This window comes from Anabrus simplex, chromosome 1, assembly GCF_040414725.1.
Source record: "Anabrus simplex isolate iqAnaSimp1 chromosome 1, ASM4041472v1, whole genome shotgun sequence".
Taxonomy (NCBI): Eukaryota; Metazoa; Arthropoda; class Insecta; order Orthoptera; family Tettigoniidae; genus Anabrus; species Anabrus simplex.
The window spans coordinates 1585006312-1585026301 of NC_090265.1; the positions used below are offsets into that span (position 1 = coordinate 1585006312).

Below are 19990 nucleotides of genomic sequence, written 5' to 3' on the forward strand. Positions count from 1 at the left end.
ATTATCTTTTAAATGGTTTTATTGTGATGCTTAGGTATTTCAATGCTTAATGATGAGTTTATAGTTCATTTGAATTTCTTTGAAAGAATCCTTGTTCTTTCGCCCCTATCTGATGCATTGTATAGCCTGCAAATTCATTGCACCCTTAACAAATTATTTGCTTGGGTTTGGGGTTTCTTGAACTAGTTAAAATACAAAATTGGCTAGGTCCTTCTCTCCCATGGTATTGTTTGTGCATAGTTCTTTTGAGTGGGTTAAAATACAAAATTGGCTTAATCCTGCCTTTTCATGGTATTGCTGTAAAATCCTGCACGTAATAAGTTCGTAATGTGAAGGAAGAACTAAAATACAGTAGAAGTCTGTTATAGTGAGAATTCATAACAGCAAAAGATTTACTCGCTATAGCAGAATGTCGTTATATCCGATTTTGTATAAAAGTCGGGAGAAAACCATACACATTAAAATTTGGTATGAAACAGCAATCAGTTTGTTCAAAACTTGAGTTTCCGCAGATGATATCCACACTACGGCTTACTTGTTTGTTATTTTTCGAAACATGATACTATGTGAAAGTGTATGTTTAATTTAATTCTGAAAAAATATAGTACCGTATTTCTCCGAATCCAAGACGAACCCCACTTTTTTGTTCAATAAATTTAAATCAGGCTCAACGTATTTCGTAAAATCATATGAATGCCTTTGTTGAACAGTAGGCCCACGCATTTCAGACTATATTTAGACACTGAACATTGGCTTTCGTTATGCCTCTTTTTGCGGCTGCACAATTATTCTTTATATCCGCAGGTTTGATGACCATTAACTTATAATCAGCATCATAATACCGAAGAGAACCCGTTGAAAATTTGCCGGCAATACATTTTCCACGCAGCTTTACAATACGACTATCCATCACGAAAGTATAAAACTTAATTTTACTAAGCGTCAAGTTCAATACACACGTTACAACTCTGCCACTGAGAAGCCGGCCTGTCTAAGAATTGGAAGGCTCGCATGTTTTGATGCCATTCTGCAGATTTGAGAAACTTTTTGTAGAGGCTAATAGAACGTCATTCTCTCCTCACTATTTCCCGAAATCCAGTGACGTTTCACACAGACAGTGTACAACCGGTAGTCGCGGCTAGTGATATATAATAAAGAGGGGGTCGTTTATTGTCAACGAGTTTTGTGTGTGTGTGTGTGTGTGTGTGTGTGTGTGTGTGTGCGCGTGCGCGTGCTGGGGTGAAAGGAAGCAGCGTAGTTGCCAGTGCTATACATTACTTATTTTTAGGCTGCAAATGCAAGACAACCCTTGAGTTATTGCACAAGATTAAAAAAAAAATCGTCTACTTGGATTAGGAGAAATGCGGTATCACTCCAGAGGTTTCTGTGGCAAACACTTCAGTTTTCTTCTTCAAACGGCGTCACCTAACCTAACTGTATATGTATCATGAAAACACTAGTAGAGAAATGATAACCTCCTCGCTTACATTTAAGTAGCCTTTCCGAAATTTAACTAGACACCAGAAGATATGAACTATCCTCTGAAATCTGTGATGTACTCTGCCATATATTGAGGTGCATTACATTCTTACTTCATTTCCATATGTAACATTAAAATTAAGAGATCGTTTACGTCAGTCTATTTTTAACAAGTTAACAACTGCTATCAGCCACGTTATTTATGCATTTATTACAAAAACATGTTATCCTCTGGGTTTTTTTTTTTTTTTTTCAATAGAGAACCGCAGTCGACGGGTGTTACTAATAGACTCCGACATCGCCTTCGAATGTCGACGAGAGAACTCGCTAGTGAACATAGGGAGGAAACGATACCGAAGGTAATCGATCGCAAGCAATATAATGGCTGGGGTGCAGAAATATCGGGAACGAAAGAAAACTATGCACGCATAATCGCTCGTAATAACGGCTGCGTCAGTGATAGGTCTCTCGCGGTAACCGAAGGACGACGCACAGTTTAACATAGGATTTTGAAGCTACATAAAAAAATTATTGCTACAACGGAGTTCTCGTTATATGCCGTACTCGCTATTGCGGACTTCTACTGTAATAGTAAGCACCTCAAGAAGAATCACAAACTCTGCTTCTAATATAGTTACAGACTAAGTATTAATTTTATACTCATTCTGTAACAACTGCCTTAAATCTGAAACTGCATTTAGATGTTGCAATGCAGCATGAGGAGTTGAATATTTGATTCAATGTAATTGAAGGAGATTTCTTCACCCCCATCTATTACATTGCCCAGTAATTACTGTATATGTGTGAATAATCAGTGCACCCTCATTTTAGTAGACTAAATTTAAAAAATGTAGGTACAAATATGCATATTCATCCATAATAGATTTGTAAGGAAAACATTAGATGTGTGGTTGTGTGGACAAGTTTTAAAAAAGCTTTTTTTCAGGTAGTACCAGGAGTGGCATGTTGTTGTGTACTAAAAAGTCTAGGACTCGGTAAGTCATATTTCTGTATTTGGCATCATAATAGATATAATTTGGTTTTGCTGGCAATGCACAGTGATGAGTTTATAGTTCAGTTGAATTTTTGTGATAAGAATTCTTCTTTTGCCCCTATCTGAAACATTGCTTTGCTGAAACATACCTGACATTTTTATACCTTTCAGTATATATGACTGTTCATTTCCTCTGTTTCAGGTGACTTGGATGACCTCATTCTGATGTAAGTGGGGTATTGTACAATTATCTTTTAAATGGTTTTATTCTGATGCGTAGGTATTTCAATGCTTTATGATGAGTTTATAGTTCATTTGAATTTCTTTGAAAGAATGTTTGTTCTTTCGCCCCTATCTGATGCATTGTATAGCCAGCAATTCATTGCACCCTTAACGAATTATTTGCATGGATTTGGTTTTTTTTTAATTAGTTAAAATACAAAATTGGCTGAGTCCTGCTCTCCCATGGTATCGTCTGTGTGTATTTATTTTGAATGAGTTATAATACAAAATTGGCTTAATCCTGCTTTTTCATGGTATTGCTATAAAACCCTGCACGTAATAATAAAAAGTTTGTAATGTGAAGGAAGAACTTAAATAATAGTAAGCACCTCAAGAAGAATCACAACTCTGCTTCTAATATAGTTACAGACTTTTTTTTTTTTTTTGCAGAGATCAGGTTAAATTGCCCTGTGTTATAGACTGGATGACTCCTGGTTTACGTAAGTATTAATTTTATACTCATTCTGTAACAACTGCCTTAAATCTGAAACTGCATTTAGATGTTGCAATGCAGCATGAGGAGTTGAATATTTGATTCAATGTAATTGAAGGAGATTTCTTCACCCCCATCTTTTACATTGCCCAGTAATTACTGTATATATGTGAATAATCAGTGCACCCTCATTTTAGAGATTAAATTTTTAAAATACAGTTGAACCTCTATTATACGTTCCCGGAAACTACGTTTTCCTGTATTATTCGTTCAAATGACGTGGTCCCGTGAGTATCCTAATTAAATCACGTTGTAAAAATCCTGCATTATCCGTTCCTCGATGAAACGATTTCCCAGCTCAACTGTCCAGAAATATTAGTCCCATCAATGCTAAATCTTCGATCATGCGTTTTTCAAGAAACTGTATCTTATGAAAGGATGGCTACGGCATATTTACGGATCTTGGTGTTGACGTCCCGTAATTGCGGTAATTTGAAGAAGTGCTGTACTGGAAAAGCGATCGGCGGTGAACTTGCATAAGGGATCATCTTAGCATTGCATTCGTGTGGTATTGTTTAGAGAATCCTCGTAAATCATAATGCAGACAGTGCCCACGACAATTGGGAGGAGACAGAGCGCATTTCGACTGCTCTATATGAAAATGGAACGATTTTCGTCAAATGTTCGTACTTGCAAAACGTCTACATTATGTCCAGAGTTAGATTTTTTTTTTTTTTCCCCGAGTGTACCACCGAACAGGTTTACGGCATTTCCCTCAGGGCACTGTATAGTCACTGGGCTTTCAGGCAGGAATCGAAAGTGCTCCTTCTTAAGCAACGCAGATTTAGTATTTCAATACTATGGTATATGATTGTTATCGAGACCAGAACAGATCTTGCACCTTACAAACTTAAAGCCATGGGAGGTTTTGGGATTGCCTATTACTGTTTTCGTCCTAATATAAGACTGGGAATTTCATGTTTTTGTGTTAAAATGATATAAAAGCCGCAGTCGTTTTATTTGCACATGTTACATTTTAAAACTTTGCATAATTTTGCACTCGTACCAACTTGTACAGCGAACGCGCTTTCCAGCTGAGCTCAAGGTTCGAATAATCGTAATTTTGGAAGTGTTAATGACATATTTTCTCTTTCCAACTTGATTGTTATTAGTGACGGGCAGAACTAAATATAAGGCATTCGAGAACTTGAGAATTGATACTTTCGAAGCCATATTCTCGAGTTCAACATAACTTTTAAATGTCGATGTAGGCGTAATTTACGCGGTACAAGATTTCCTTAAACTGACTAGGAAGAGTATACCGGTGACCAAATTACAATAGAAGAAAAAAGAAGAAAGGGTTTTGCCAACATCTTGTACGCTTATGTACCTAATGTGCTTTATTTCATTAGATTAGAGAATGAAAAACTACTTGTAGTCGATTGTTGTATGGCTTGGTGTTACGGGTGCTAGATTTTTCTAGGAGATTGGCTGATCAAAGTTGCTGAACTGAAAGAAGTTTTCAAAGAAATATGACAAAATTTTCAGAGGAAACTGACTAAGTTTCCCCGGTAAAACTGATTGAGATTTTTAAGTCGCGTACCGGTAATTAACTTTTGAAGCCAGCCCTGTGGTCTAACTTGACTGCCTATCACCCGGAGGGCCCGGGTTCGATTATTGGCCAGGTCAGGCATCTTTACCTGGATATGAGTGCTGGTTCTGAGTTCTGTCATTCTACGATTACCTTCAATTGAGGAGCTATTGAATGGTGAGATGGCGGCCCTAGTCTAGAGAGCCATGAAAGGATTCGTCACACTGACCATGCGTCACCTCGTAATCCAAAGGCCTTCGGACCGAGGGCGTCACTTGGTAGGCGGAAGGCCCATTGGGGCCGTAGTTTGGTTTTTTTTAGGGGTGTTTGTAAGATAAGTATACATATTTCAATTTTGTGATGTTTAGCCAAATTGTAGATGGTTCATTCGTTCCCAGATTTTCAGTTTTCCCGTGTTGTACGTTGTTTTTTTTCGTGGTCCCTCAAAAAACGGAGAATCGAGGTTCCACTGTATGCATATTCATCCATAATAGATTTGTAAGAAAAACATTAGATGTGTGGTTGTGTGGACAATTTAAAAAAAAATTCAGGTTGAACCTGGAGTGGCATGTTGTCATGTAGTAAACAAGTGTAGGACTCGGTAAGTTATATTTCTGTATTTGGCATTATAATAGATATAATTTGGTTTTGCTGGCATTGCACAATGGTGAGTTTATAGTTCAGTTGAATTTTTGTGATAAGAATTCTTCTTTCGCCCCTATCTGAAACATTGCTTTGCTGAAACATGCCTGACAGTCATACCTTTGTTAGTGTGCACTATATATGACTTCATTTCCTCTGTTTCAGGTGACTTGGATGACCTCATTCTAATGTAAGTGAACTATTGTGCAATTATCTTTTAAATGGTTTTATTCTGATGCGTAGGTATTTCAATGCTTTATGATGAGTCAATCAATCAATACTGATCTGCTTTTAGGGCAGTCGCCCAGGTGGCAGATTCCCTGTCTGTTGTATTCCTAGCCTTTTCTTAAATGTTTTCAAAGAAATTGGAAATTTATTGAAAATCTCCGTTGGTAAGTTATTCCAATCCATAACTCCCCTTCCTATAAATGAATATTTACCCAAATTTGTCCTCTTGAATTCCAACTTTATCTTCATATTGTGATCTTTCCTACTTTTAAAGACGCCACTCAAACTTATTCGTCTACTAATGTCATTCCACGCCATCTCTCCACTCACAGCTCGGAACATACTACTTATTACATGTGATAAATATCATTTTTGTTCCGTATTGATGATATTTGATTAATTGTTATTATTCCAATCCAACATACTACTTAGTCGAGCAGCTAGTCTTCTTTCTCCCAATTCTTCCCAGCCCAAACTTTGCAACGTTTTTGTAATGCTACTCCTTTGTCGGAAATCACCCAGAAAAATCGAGCTGCTTTTCTTTTGATTTTTTTTCTTTTTCTTTTTTCAGTTCTTGAATCAAGTAATCCTGGTGAGAGTCCCATACACTGGAACCATACTCTAGTTGGGGTTTTACCAGCGATTTATATGCCCTCTCCTTTACATTCTTACTACAACCCCTAAATACCCTCATAACCATGTGCAGAGATCTGTACCCTTTATTAACTATCATATTTATGTGATTACCCCAATGAAGGTCTTTTCTTATATTAACACCTAGATACGTACAATGATCCCCAAAAGGAACATTCACCCCATCAACACAGTAATCAAATCTGGGAGGACTTTTCCTTTTTGTGAAACTCACAACCTGACTTTTAACCCCGTTTATCATCATACCATTGACCACCGTCCATCTCACAACACTATCGAGGTCACCCTGCAGCCGCTCAACAATCTTGTAACTTATTTATTGCTCTGTACAAAATAACATCTGCAAACAGCCTTATCTCTGATTCCACTTCTTTACACATCATTGAGATATATATATATAAAAGAAAACAAAGGTTCAATAATACTGCCGTGAGGAATTCCCCTCTTAATTATTACAGGGTCAGATAAAGCTTCGCCTACTCTAATTCTCAGAGATGTATTTTCTAGAAATATAGCAACCAATTCAGTCACTCTTTTGTTTAGTCCATTTGCACTCATTTTTGCCAGTAGTCTCCCATGATCTACCCTATCAAATGCTTTAGACAGGTCAATCACAATACAGTCCATTTGACCTGAATCCAAGATATCTGCTGTATCTTGCTGGAATCCAAGTTGTGCTTCAGTGGAATAACCTTTCCTAAAACCGTACTGCCTTCTATCGAACCAATTATTAATTTCACAAACATGTCTAATACTATCGGAAAGAATGCCATCCCATAGCTTACATACAACGCGTGTCAAAGTTACTGGCCTGTAATTTTCAGCTCTATGTCTATCACCCTTTCCTTTATACACAGGGGCTACTATAGCAACTCGCCATTCATTTGGTATAGCTCCTCCGACCAAACAATAATCAAACGCTGGAGCCCAATTGTCAACATAAATGCCTTTGATTGCTTTTAATAATCTGCCTTTAATTCCATAGTCCCCCAGTATGGCGAACATCTTTTCCCTCGGTACCCTGTCATATGCTTTCTCTAGATCTACGAAACATAAACACAACTGCCTATTCTTCTTGTAGCATTTTTCAATTACCTGGCGCATACTGAAAATCTGATCCTGATAGCCTCTCTGTGGTCTGAAACCACACTGGTTTTCATCCAACTTCCTTTCAACGACTGATCGCACCCTCCCTTCCAAGATGCCAGTGAATACTTTGCCTGGTATACTAATCAGTGAGATACCTCGATAGTTGTTGCAATCCTTCCTGTTCCCTTGCTTATAGATAGGGGCAATTACTGCTTTTGCCCAATCTGAAGGTACCTTATGAACACTCCACGCTAATTTTACTACTCTATGAAGCCATTTCATCCCTGTTCAAAATATTCCCTCCACCTCTCCAGTGATTCCCTGGGATCTATTATGAGTTCACCTGAATTACTCAAGAAATAAAGGCTAATTTAGGAATGAACTCGATGGATGAATCTGTACGCATAAACCGGCTTCGGTGGTGGGGTCATGTGAGGCGAATGGAGGAGGATAGGTTACCTAGGAGAATAATGGACTCTGCTATGGAGGGTAAGAGAAGTAGGGGTAGACCAAGACGACCCTGTGTGATGCATTTTCCAGTAATAACCATATATATGTGAATAATCGCTGCACCCTAATTTTAGAAGACTAAATTTTAAAAATATACTTCCAAATACACATTCATCCGTAATAGATTTGTAAGAAAAACAGATGTGTGGTGGTGTAGACAATTTTTTTTTTTTTTTTTGTCTCCAGTTAGTACGATGAGTGGCATATTTTCATGAAGTAAACGAGTTTAGGACTCGCTGAGTCAATCATATTTCTGTACTTTGCATTATAATACATATAATTTGGTTTTGCTGTCAATGTACAGCAATGAATTTATAGTTTAGTTGAATTTATTTGAAAGAATCCTTGTTCATGCTTTGTATAGCAAGCAATTCATTCCACCTTTAACACATTCTCTTGGGGGGAAATTTAAACTTGTGTAGTTTGTCAAATATTTACTGTAGTTCTCCAATTCCAAAAGCGACCCCCACTTTTGCCTTTTAAAAAATTAAATCAGGCTTAAAAAGTGCTTGGTGAAATCATTGAATGCCTTTCTTATACAGTACGCATTTTTAGACTATCTTTGTCTTCACGCCAATGCAGAACTTAGTAATGCCATATTTTCTTGTGGCTACACAATTATTCTATCACGCTGTGTATTTCCGCAGGTTTACTAACTGTTAAATTAAAATTGCCATAATATTTAAAAAATCCATTGAAAATTTGCCGTCAATACCTGTTCCACTTCTCTACGACAGTCCATCAGAAAAATATTCCTGCTGTCTATAAAACTTTACTAAAAGACAGGTACAACCAGCTTCCGCTAGACGCACGCGTCACTTGCAGGTTTGGGTGGACTTTAGTGGCTGGCGGTGTATAATGAAGATGCGGGCGTTGAAGGTCAAAGGGTTTATTGCCCTGTGGTATGGCCATTCTGCCCTTGCTTTTTTCACTAAAATTCCTAATAATTTAACCCCTTAAGTTGGTATGAAGTCTTTAGACGTTTTCACGCTGGGCTTCTACAGTGGGTATGATGGCATTAGTCGATCCTCAAATTTATTGCGTGTTTTTCTTGAGTGTGAAGGCATATGGCGTTGCCATGGAATGTATCGCATTAGTTGATGTTTTCCTCGGGATCACGCTGTGTATTGTTTCTTAGAGTTGTCACAGCTTCGAGATATGCATTTGTTCTGGCGCCTTGCACGAACTTCCCGTGCAGAGATTTGTCACGAGGCATGGCTTCCAATCGCAAAGTTGATAGCGGGTATTTCGACGGTTTTAGAAGCAGAGAATGATGAGGTATCTTCCTTACGTGATGATAATGATAGGATTCATATAGATGAAGAGGACGGTCAAAGCGATCCTGATAGTGAAAGTGAAGTTGTTCCAGACGAACCACATGACGCGGATAACATTCAAAATGTAACTCAGCCGGCTCACTTTGTTGCGAATGGTGCCCCAAAACCATGGTTTGCTTTTACAGGTGAATATAGATTTTAGTGACGTGCACAACGTCACAGAATACTTCAGCGCGTTCATAGATCATGATATATTATAGTTATTAGCTGAACAGACTACCTTTATCGTGTATTTTTCTTGAGGGTGTAGGCACATGGCGTTGCCATGGAATCTATCGTATTAGTTGATATGTTTTCCACGAGATCACGCAGTGTACTTTTTCTAGACCTGTCACAGCTTCGTTAAATGTATTTGTTTTGGCGCCTTGCATGAAGTTATTTTATTACATGTAATTAATCTCATGTTTAGACCCATATTGAAATTTGCTATAGTTTGCATACACGAGTAGAAACACGAAAGCAAGCAGTCACCGTAATGTAACAAATACCACGAGGCATTGTATTAGCAGTCAAAGGGACGCACCATCATTTAAAAATTGTGAAAAAAGAAAACGCATCAACACGTCTAAGATTCTCGGAACTACTTCTAATGTAAAATCTGCTCATCAAATCAAGACTAGTTCGAGGAAACTACCAACAGCTGCGTTTTACCATTTACAACTAATAGATTACAGGAGCATACCTCAAATTAATACATGAAGCAGAATAATTCCTACGCACTTAAGATTTTAAACTTTAGACATTTATGAGTTTTAAATGTTAAATTGTCCATTGTGTTAACAAATGCTTATGTTTATGTATTTTACCGCTTAGTTTTTAGAATCATAATTAAGTACAAATTAGTTATAAGCAAATTAACAATAGGTCTTAACTTCAGATAAAATACAAAGGCTGAAGATGCTTGAAACCAAGCGGAACATGTCCCTTTAATGTAGTGTTGTACCAATATGAATTTCTAATGACACAATATCAATTGTATTCAAAAGGTGGAATAAAAAAAAATTGTATGCAAATTATTGCATGAAGTTTCCCTGCAGCCATTTATGTCTCGAAGCATGGCTTCCAAACGTAAAGTAGATCTGCTTGATTGTACGAGTATTTCGATAGTTTCATAATGTTAGTATCCCATTATTGGAGAATAATACAGTAAAACCTCGTTAATTTGAAGTCGTTCGGACTCTAAATCGGACTTTGAATTAGGTGATTTTGAATTAACCGTCAATTCGCAATTCAGAAGTACCAACCCTTGCCGCGTTACAAAATATTCTAAGGCCCGTTACTGCATGCGGTTAACCTTGATTCTCAGTTTATACCTTTCAAATGCCAAGAAAAAAGAACTATTTCCAAAATGTATCCAAGAAGGTGCATTTACAGTATTCAAATAATGCACTCAGATATCTCACTGGTAAAACCTCACACTACGAAAGAAAGAAAAAAAAGCACGATTCAAAGACGAGGAGAAATCTATGCTGGCTCCCATGTGCAAGTGCTTTATTAACTGCATTACTATACTGTATGCATTTTAGATGCCTTGTATTTGCACAGAAAGTACCCGATGCCCTTAAAATCAAACTTTCCTATGACTCTATCCTTGTACGATTTCCTGCCGGCACTTCTCTCGTACTTTAGAAATTTAAACACTTGCCGCGTCACAAAGTATCCTAAGACCCATTAATACATGCAATCACCTCGATTCACAGTTTAAACCTTTCAAATGCCATGGAAAAAACTATTTCCGAAATGTATCCAACAAGGTGCATTTACAATGTTCAAATAATGCACTTGGATAAATCACTGACAAACATAACCTCATCCAACGAAAGAAAAAAAAATCGCACAATTCAAAGACGAGGATATATTATTCCGGTTCCCCTGTGCAAATGCATTATTGTTTGGATTTCTGTAATGTTTGCATTTTTATTATAGACGCCTTTTACTGGCATGGAATGTGCCCAACGCTCTTAAGACATTGTGGCTTATCGAACTTTCCTATGACGAGGGGATAAAGTATCTCGCTTCCATGTGCATTGCAACGCACTACTATGACCCCCATCCCTCACACTTGTACGATTTCCCGGCTGGCAATTTCTCCTTTAAAACCGTAAGACCGTTCGGGCTCGCATTAAAATAAAGCAATGCAGTTTCACCGGCAATGACAATATTGTTCGGTGCCTATGAATTTATTATATGAGCCTATTTTTTCGTCAACTGTCGGCATTGCCAGTGTTCGCGGATTGTATTTTCCCCGCACGCTGCCTGTTGCGTGATATTATGGCGTTCCTTAAAAGGTTGCATACAAAAGAATTCAGATTTCATTCAACTTAGCAATCATGAAGTGCACTGTAGACCCAGCGAAGTGAGTGCAAGTGCTGAAAGCTACCCCTCCACGTTCCGGAACGCACGATCTATTATGACGTGGAGCGTATAAATTTCAGGTTGAAATTATTCTGTAACATACTATTGTTTTAGAATGTAAAAGCAGTTTCGAATTAACTCATTGGGCCCGAGCCACGGAACCGTTCCGTGCTTCGTCTCGATGGACCAAATGCCCGACCACGTAACTTCCGCTGTCTCATTTTACTACGTAATTCAACTTTTCCTCAAGAGATGGCAGAGTGGGTTGCATTTGTGATTTGTGTAGGGATTCTTTCCTTGCAATGTTATATGCTCTTTGCTAATATACAGGGTGTTAGGTGTATACGTGCAGATATTTCTTGTAGCAATAGAGAACGATGTGACGAACCACTATATATCAAACTTTTAGTAATCAGCGGAAGTTATTTTCGAAAGCAAAGGGGTACGATGTTTTTAGAATAGGTAGTATGCCTTGTTCTGTGAATGAATAGCTTTCCGTTGATAACAGGCAAGTCACGCGCCACCCGTGCCAAACCGGTTTATGTTTCAGAGCAAATGTACTACTGTAACGAGATGTTACGTAATATACTTGCCAAACTGGTTTTATGTTTACGAGCAACTGAACTACGATAACAGCTGAAGGCTGCTACCGGTGTACGTACCTACATTTCGTGCTTCCTGCTGGGCTGTATGGCTCAGACGGTTGAGGTGGTGGCCTTTTTACTCCAACCTCGCAGGTTCGAACCTGGCCCAGTCCGGTGGTATTTGAATGTGCTCAAATACGTCACACTCATGCCGGTAGATTTAGTGACACGTAAATAGAACCTCTGTGAGACCTCATCGTCTCCGAAAACCGTAAACGTAACGCAAATACCATTATCATTATTATTATTATTATTATTATTATTATTATTATTATTATTATTATTGACTACTCGCCAATAATGTCTGCCCAGAAAATACTTCTCATCGTTTATAACTATGGATCTCGACAGTTGTATAATGTCCTAAATATGATGATTTTCAAAATTGGCTTTACGTCGCACCGACACAGATAGGTCTTATGGTGACGATGGGACAGAAAAGGTGTAGAAGTGAGAAGGAAGCGTTCGTGGCCTTAAAAAAGGTTCAGCTCCAGCATTTTCCTGATGTGAAAATGGGAAACCACGGAGAACCATCTTCAGGGCTGTCGACAGTGAAGTTCGAACCCAGTATCTCCCCAATGAAAGTTCACAATTTCGCGCCCCTAACCGCACGACCAACGTATTCCAAGCTCTAATGCCGGGCTGAGTACCTCGGACGATAGTTCGCTGGTATTCTGATCCCATCTTGGCAGGTTCGATGGAGGCTCAATTCGGGGGTATTTGAAGGTGCTGAAATACGCCAGTTTCGTGTCTGTAGATTTACTTGCATTAAAAAAAGTCCTGCGGTACAACATTCCGGCGCCTCGGCGTCTCCAAAATCCGTCAAAGTAATTATTAGGACGTAAAAAATTACATTATTATTTCGTGCTTACAAACGAAAAGCATGTGTGTAATGGTAAAATAAAGTATAACGTACTGCTTCCTTTGCAGTGCTTAATAAATTTATCAAAATAAAAGTGGCCAGTCTGAGTTGCTCAGACGGTTAAAGCACTGATTTCTTGGTTCCAACTTAGCAGGCTCGATCTTGGGTCAATCCGGTGGTATTCGAAGGTGTCGGTAGATTTACTGGCACGTAAAAAGAACTCCTGTGGGACTAAATTACAGCGCCTCCAAAAACAGTACGAGTAGTTAGTGGGACGTAAAGCAAATAACATTACCGGTATTATTATTATTATTATTATTATTATTATTATTATTATTCAGTCTTATTATTATTGCTACTACTCATATTGAACTACTTCTTATTACTCTTTTCCTCGTCTGATTATTATTATTATTATTATTATTATTATTATTATTATTATTATTCACCTGTTCATATTTTCGTCTTATTCCTCTTTTTACTCTCCTTTTAAGTCGTATACTAGTTATTCACGTTTGATATTTTGTTATTAATATTATTGTTATTTTTATATTATTATTGTTATTTTTATTATTTAGATTTAGTTTATTTCGTTTATCTGTGTTTGTTTTCCCAGCCCGGATTGCGTTTCGTTTCTCATGTGTCACAATTACATCTTACGTTCTGTTACATGTTTAAGTTTGACCTCGTGATACATCACCTTTAATGTGCTCTGTAGCCTTTAAGAGTGTAGCATGGTTAATGACCTCAGTGCTTGTTTTGTTCACATAACTGGACTAAGAACTCGTCTCAATCGGCCCAGCAAGTTCAAGGCCAACCACTTCTCTCTGTTTGTTTGTTTATTTACCAATGTATGTATGTCAACATTGTACCATGAAAATTTACTCAATAAACGGGGTGTTTGGGGGGACCTCTGTCCTGGGTGGGGTGCTCTGCGGGCCTCCTCTGGGGTCCGTGTTGTTGCTGCGGTTATCTCTCTGCGCGGTCAGGTATTTACTAACAGGGCCGATGACCTCGATGTTAGGCCCCTTTAAACAACAAGCATATTTACTAACGTATTCAATTCAATTTATTGTATGTACAAGACATACGTCCAACTTGAATTATATCATCCTCACAACTCTACTTCCTTACTACATGGCCCATGAGCTACACGCATAGCTGAAGGCCCACCCACTCCTCCACGAGGTCTGGGAATGAAATAACTAATTTGATTGAATTTTTTCCTATTTCAGTAGTGATGAATATAACACAAGCATTTTATTGAATTTTTATACGTGTTAATGATGATGATGGTGATGATGATGATTGCTGTTTTAACGTCATCGCCCCTTAAAAGCGCGTGCCTTTTGTTTTAACTCGTAGTGAATAAGAAACAAAATATAAATTGCTCGAACAAACGTAAAAAACCAAAACCACATGCAGGGTAGAATTGAGGAACTGCCAAAATGCGTTCAAGGTCAATGTCTAGAGTTTTAACAAGCACGTCTTCCCTGTGTTGTGTTCAGCTTTCGGCACGTACAAGTCACTCGCGCACTGAAACTCTCGATTTATAATTTTTGTTACCGGTACTTCAATTTCACTGCTCGGATTTATGAGAATATCGAACTATCGGGACTCAAAATACTATATCGATACTGTACTGCACTCCCAAGCCATTACGGTGCAGAAATGGCGTAACATCTGACATACCAAAGCGAAACTCGTAGCAATTGTTCACAGTGACCACCCTGGGCTTCTATGCGGGCTTCACTTCTCCGAATGCAGACGCATTCGAGACAAGGAACCTGTGTTGTTCAGAATATCCTCTGGTGCCGAAAAAATATGTTTACAGAGGTCATCCGAAGTGGTTACTTCAGTTCAGTATACTTTGTGTTTCATGTCCCGCCAGACATAACAATCCACTGGAATAAGGTCTGGAATAAGGGCTGGCCAGTTGATAGTTCCACATCGTCCTGTCTACCGTTGAGGAAATGTCCGCACCATCGTGTAAAATCCACGTGGTTCGGCGTAGTCGAAGCGACACATCCTCTGAAAGCTCCAGTAACGTACTGCCTCTACAGGAGCAAGATAAAATTAATAAAAAGATGTAACCGACCTCCAACTACACCCATCCAGATGTTAATTAGAACCGGTGCTGGAAATCGCCTTGTCCTATTGAATGGAGATGTTCCACAGCTCATGAGTGGGGTATAGTGGGTTCGAACCCCTCTGTTGGCAGCCCTAAAGATGGTTTTCCGTGGTTTGCCATGTTCACACCAGGCAAATGCTAGGGCTGTAACGTCATGAAGGCCACGGCCGCTTCCTTCCCTCTTCCTTGTATATCCCTTCCAATCTCCCCATTCCCCCACAAGGCCCCTGTTCAGCATAGAAGGTGAGACCACCTGGGCGAGGTACTGGTCATTCTCCCCAGTTGTATCCCCCGACCCAATGTCTCACGCTCCCGGTCACTGCCCTTGAGGCGGTAGAGTTGGGATCCCTCGCTGAGTCCGAGGGTAAACCTACCCTGGAGGGTAAACAGATTAGGAAAAAGAAGAATAAGCCTTCTATTAGAAATGCCCGGCGGCAATTCCACAGCAGACCGAGCTCGATAGCTGCAGTCGCTTAAGTGCGGCCAGTATCCAGTATCGGGAGATAGCAGATTCGAACCCCACTGTCGGCGGCCCTGAAGATGGTTTTCCGTGGTTTCCCATTTTCACACCAGTCAAATGCTGGGGCTGTACCTTAATTAAGGCCACGGCCGCTTCCTTCCCACTCCTAGCCCTTTCCTGTCCCATCGTCGCCATAAGACCTATCTGTGTCGGTGCGACTTAAAGCAACTAGCAAAAAAAAATCCACAGTAGCTATTTTTCCTTCGAGCAATGTTCACGCATGGTTGCAACTACGGTTTTTGAAATCTGTCTCATTAATAACAATATGACTGAATACGTACAGCCTTTTCTTTCAGTGTCCACAGTCATTTCATTGACCTGAAAAGTTTATGAATAAGCATAGACAACTCGCATTGTCTATTGTCAGAAATTCATCGTAGCCTGTCGCAATGACAGCACCGAAATGTTGCGCTCATTTTTCATTTACTTATTAACTATTTCCTTTCATTTTGTCAGCTTGGATCACTGAGTATTGCCATTGACGTCTTATGAATCACACACACCTACACAATACTTGATTCGCATGTATGTGCTGGTACGTATCTTCGAGGTCACTGTAAGGATTCTGTGTACATTTCATACAGAGTACCCTAGACCGGTTTTCAAGTACAGCAAGTGGCTGGCACGTGAGTCATCCTCTCCTACTTGCCAAGCCTTTAGGGGAAGTGCACAATAACATGCGTTGGCCTGCGATAAGAAACAGGTTCAACAAGCCCTATATTCTGCTACTGTACTTCCACTACGCGTGGACAGAATGACGTAACCGGCATATCCTGCTACGGCCGTTCAAAACACATTAGGTCCTGAAATGTTTGGTTCAGTTATGGGCAAACTAATAGGACAAGGTAAAAAGTACATAGCATATATTGTGATATGTCTTTTTCTTTGCCGACTAGCTTAATATCTGCACGTATACACCTAACACCCTGTATATCAATAGTGTGCTTGGTAATATTAGTTTGAAGTGGGCTATCTCTCGACTTTGAGATTCGCTTGTAAACAAGATGGCTGCCAGTATAGAACTGATATTTACCGATATATAACCCCTTTTAGGAAGCAATGATGATTAGGATGTAATTTTTTCAGTGAAATTAGTAGTAATATTAGTGTCAGCAATGCTCCTGAAGAACAAATAGATGTGGAAATCGAAGAGTAAATGCAAAAAGAAGGCCGTGTTACAGCTCAGCAGGCGGACTGAGTACGGACCCGTAATGCTAATAAAATGTTTTACTGTATTTCTTGTTCTGTAGTTTGTGGTATGAAACCCTTTTGTTTTCATGTATATTTAAATCTTTAATGGTCTTGTAAGTAAGAAATTTCTCACGACATGAATCGGCACTATATTTCCTCCAAAATAATCCCAGCGCCAATGCAGTGTCAATGCAACAAATATGCAGGGCTCAATGGGTTAAAAGTCTAAATTTCGGTAATTGTACTTCGAATTACGAATTATCCGTATTTCGAATTAAACAATTGAAATACCGAGCTCGATACCTGCAGTCGCTTAAGTGCGGCCAGTATCCAGTATTCGGGAGACAGTAGGTTCGAATCCCACTGTCGGCAGCCCTGAAAATGGTTTTCTGTGGTTTCCCATTTTCACACCAGGCAAATGCTGGGGCTGTACCTTAAATAAGGCCACGGCCGCTTCCTTCCCCCTTCTAGCCCTTCCCTGTCCCATCGTCGCCATAAGACCTGTCTGTGTCGGTGCGACGTAAAGCAACTAGCAAAAAAAAAAAAAAAAAAATTGAAATAACATGTTAAACTGTATCTCATGTTTCCGGGAATGAGAGCTTCTTCGAATTATCGAGGTTCTACTGTAATTACTATCATATTAGATTAAACTAATTTCATACACATTTATGAAGGAAATATTTAAATATCACGAAGTGGAGAAAAAGTACTCAGGGCAGGTTACACATGTGGTGAATTTAGTACTCAGTTAAGTGGGTAATCTTTGACTTCTGTAAGCATCCTTGTTGCTGGCTACTGAACTCATTTTAAAACTATTTTTGTCTTCATACCAACGCAGAACATTGGCTTAAGTTATGCCGTACTTTATTGGGGCTGTGCAGTTAATCTTAACCTTTTGATCAGTGAGTTTTGGTGACACTGGCAGGCCATCAGGAGTGAGATTTTCCTTGAAAATTTAAAATTTTTAATTTTAAGTTATTTTGATTCTATCTCTTCTCTATTAATAAATTTATACTTACGGTACATAACTGATACCTTCAATTTAGTTGAAATCAGTGGCATAGAAAATATTTTTCTTAATGAAAGGAATAGTAACATTGTTAAAAATATAATTACTCTCTATATAGGATGAAGTTTGTACTATTTGCAACACACTGACTTTATTTTACATCAGTTTCATCTATCAAAATATCTTTAGGGTATGGTGCTGACCCAGACACTGAAGTTCTTCATAGTGTTCAATTTCCGTATCCTTTCCAGTTTAAACAGTAAAATCACGGATAAACCCAGTTTTATAGTCGCAATGTAGGCCTATAAACATCTTTATACCAAACCTGTGTCGCTTTGATGGAATGTATTGTTTCCATTTTTGGCGACCTTTCCAAAACTGGGCGCAAAAATCAACTTCGAATTACGTGATTTCGAATTAACCGCCAATTCTTAATTCAGAAATGTCAACCCTTGCCGCATCAAAAAAATATTCTAAGACCTGTACTGCATGCATTATTAATCTTGATACAAAGTTTAAACCTTTGAAATGCCATGAAAAAAAAAAAAAATCCAAAATCTATCCAACAACGTGCATTCACAGTATTAAAATTCACAATACAGTACTCACTTGGATAACTCGCTGACAAACATAACCTCACGCAACGAAAGAAAACAAAAGGATGATTCAACGACGAGGAGAAATTACGCTGGCTCCCCTGAGCAAGTCCTTTATTTATTGGATTACTGAACTTAATGCATTTTAGATATCCTGTATTTGCACGTCAAGTACCCGATGCCCTTAAAACATTGAGGTTTATCAAACTTTCCTATGACGAGGGGAGAAAGTCTCTCGCTTCCGTCTGCATTCGAACACAGTACAGTGACTCACCTATCCTTGTACGATTTCCCGCCATGGTGCTTATATCGTAAATCAGAAATGCAAACCCACACTCAACACTGCCGTAAATAGACTTTATCAAATGCTTTAAATTCCTCCCGTAACACTTTACCCCGCTCGTCAATCTTGCTGTACAATTCATCATACTGATTAATAAGCAACTGACGCATACTACGAATGGAAGCCTCCTCTTGGTCCCGTACATTATGAGTCTGAGACGGGTTACTCAGTTCCTCACCTATCTTTGCCGATTGCTCTTTACTGCTGTTAGCCATTTCGCTATTTTCACTTAAATTAGACTCGATGTGGTGGAATTTTTTTGACACCTCTATCCTGATTCATAGTACCAACAACTTAAGCAACCTCTCTATTTCTCAATTTTATAATACTCGACTCCCTGAAATGTTTCTTCATACTCCAAAATACATATGAAACCCTTCACTGACATAGCTTTCAGAATTCCATCCACACCTGACAAGTGCACCTACGCTTATAAGCCTAATAGATGTATCAGTCATTCAGCCACACGTTGGGCAGCCATCTGTAACTTCACTGTTAATATTAATAAAATAATCATAAATGATCATAAAGAAAAAACTGACAAGATGTCTCATTTCTAAATACAGTGCGAGGGTGTGATATATATACTGTCACACCTTTAACACTAGAACGGCCGGAGCGGTCATTTTGACCGTTAGTGAATTTCAAGGTATTTCCACGCTCGTAATTTTTTATGCACGGAGTTGTTCTTTTGTGACTTAATATTTTAGGTTTATGTACATTCACGCCAAAAATTACATCCGTAGAGGATAAGGGAACACCGATATTGTCCCTTATACCTAGAAAGGCCATAAGCGGTCATTTTGACAGCTTCACTTCCTTGATACGGAGAGCTCTATTCTGCTCACTGCTTGCTTCCTGTGATATATTATTTACAAGTGGCGCTATATGGGCGTATGTTGTAACTAATTAGTATGCCTCTAGCAGTGGTTGCGAGTGAACGCATTAGTGCCTGTCCTTTGTGTCGTATAGTGTGTAATAATGGCTCAGCAGCTAAAACTTACTCGTGTTCTGTTGTTAGCAGAACTTGAAAAGCTAGGAGAAGACGAATCACGTGACAAAGATACATTATCAGATATAGATGCAATGATTGACGATCA

General features: G+C 38.8%; 1 protein-coding gene and 2 non-coding genes across 18 annotated transcripts in view; all 3 read left to right on the forward strand.

The window, feature by feature from the left end:
* Positions 1 to 19990, forward strand: part of LOC136858565 (tRNA N(3)-methylcytidine methyltransferase METTL6) — a 97868-nt gene that overhangs the window by 52313 nt on the left and 25565 nt on the right. For 7 of the 16 annotated variants that reach the window (XM_068225606.1, XM_068225609.1, XM_068225608.1 and 4 more), the window contains 4 exons: positions 2426 to 2474; positions 2676 to 2700; positions 3146 to 3195; positions 5587 to 5611. The gene's annotated coding sequence lies outside the window, so the exon portion shown is untranslated. The remainder of the gene's footprint in view (positions 1 to 2425; positions 2475 to 2675; positions 2701 to 3145; positions 3196 to 5586; positions 5612 to 19990) is intronic. The other 9 variants (XM_068225607.1, XM_068225610.1, XM_068225620.1 and 6 more) reach the window with 5 other exon arrangements.
* LOC136859348 (small nucleolar RNA snR60/Z15/Z230/Z193/J17) lies at positions 40 to 121 on the forward strand. The gene has a single exon (XR_010858983.2). It is a non-coding gene; the product is annotated as a small nucleolar RNA snR60/Z15/Z230/Z193/J17 (small nucleolar RNA).
* On the forward strand, positions 2759 to 2840 carry LOC136859349 (small nucleolar RNA snR60/Z15/Z230/Z193/J17). The gene has a single exon (XR_010858984.2). It is a non-coding gene; the product is annotated as a small nucleolar RNA snR60/Z15/Z230/Z193/J17 (small nucleolar RNA).